The 1,649-nt window shown below is 36.4% G+C and overlaps 1 protein-coding gene across 1 annotated transcript in view; it reads right to left on the bottom strand.

The window, feature by feature from the left end:
* FREM2 (FRAS1 related extracellular matrix protein 2) overlaps positions 1 to 1,649 on the bottom strand; it is a 230,825-nt gene that overhangs the window by 20,156 nt on the left and 209,020 nt on the right. The window lies entirely within an intron of this gene.

Raw genomic sequence — 1,649 nt, 5'->3', positions numbered from 1 at the left:
AGAACTATAATGTAATCCTATTACTACATCAATTTTATTTATGCCAATAGATCCTGTGACTAAAGCAAGATTCTGAGAGAAGAGCAACCAGAAAGGAAATAGAAATGATTTAATAGTGGATGAAAAACACCTCTGTGAGGAAGAGCAGAAGGAACTAAAGATATTTGATCTATGAAGAAAAAGGTAGATTTGTTAATATAAGCTTTTTAAAAAAAATTCTGCCAATAAGATCTTTTTTTCCTTTCATGTTTCTTTGAGGTGGCTAACACAGGGTGGGAAAGAGAGACCTGAAGAACGAACACTTATAAGTGTTGAATAACTTGGGCCGAGCCCGTGGTGCACTCTGGAGAGTGTGGTGCTGGGAGCGCAGCGATGCTCCCGCCGCGGGTTCAGATCCTATATAGGGATGGCCAGTGCGCTCGCTGGCTGAGCGTGGTGTGGGCGACACCACACCAAGGGTTGCGATCCCCTTACTGGTCACGAAAAAACAAGACAAAAAAAAAAAAAGTGTTGAATAACTTGCCCAAGCACATATAGTTAGAAAATATCAGAGCCAAATATAGGTCTGCATTTTCTTAATTCCAATATCCAGACTCTTTCTAGCATTTCATACTGCCTTTCTGTCAGTGATTTTATTTGTGAATTTTCCTATTCCCTGCAAGTTACTGAACATTGCTGCTTTTAGTGGAGGTGGTTATGACAATGTCTCACTACATTGGAGTCCAATAGTTCCCAGACATAATACATAGCTGCCATTCCATATCAACACCAGCTGAACTTGTCAACTTCCACAGCTATGCTGTGGGATTAAACTCACAGTAGTTATCTAGTTTTTTCCTTGCTGCTACTTGTTTTATATTTTAATATCTCCAGAATATAGCACAGAAAGAATCTGGACTCACCTTAGCTAAATCTTGAAGGACATGATGTATTATGCATACCATTCAACACTTCCATGCATAAACACAATTATATAAGTCTTTGCTCACTTCAGCTAAGGCAGAATATTTCTTTTAGTTCAAATACTCACTATAATTCTAAACTATACCCTATATATTTTAGATTCCCTATTATAACCCTAATGGATACTTTGCTTCCTTATCATTTTAACAACTTTTTTGCTGATGATGGTAGGGCTAGAATTTTGTGTGTGTGTGCATTTTCTACATGTAAATGTCTGTGAAGCATAAAGAAGAGTCAGTAATGATAGACTAGAAATAACAATAAGCTTTTAATAAAAATACTTTTGACTATGTTAATGATGGAGAAATGAAACAGAGAAGGAGGAAAAGGAGAGGAAACTAGAAAGAAAAGAGAGAAGACAGAAACAGGAGGAGAAGAGGAGAGAAAAATAGAAGGTGGGGGAAGGAGAACGTTAGCAAGGAAGACAAAAAATTAGAATGACCCTCAGGATTGTAAATCCTCATTTTAGGGGGTTGATGATACAACATCACAGGCATCCATGCATACAAACAAGAAATAGTAGTGTATTCTTTGAAGAGAAATCAGTATTTGGATTTTTATAATATCAGAGTAGATTTGGAACTTAAGGCAATAATTATATAGTGTTTTTTTGATACAAAGATAATGTTTCTAGCCCATTGTTAAAAATATATATTTTGGCCCATTTTTCCAGAAATAGGCATGGA

The sequence above is a fragment of the Galeopterus variegatus genome, unplaced genomic scaffold (genome assembly GCF_000696425.1).
Source record: "Galeopterus variegatus unplaced genomic scaffold, G_variegatus-3.0.2 Scaffold1418, whole genome shotgun sequence".
NCBI lineage: Eukaryota > Metazoa > Chordata > Mammalia > Dermoptera > Cynocephalidae > Galeopterus > Galeopterus variegatus.
This window is presented reverse-complemented; position numbering and strand designations above follow the sequence as displayed.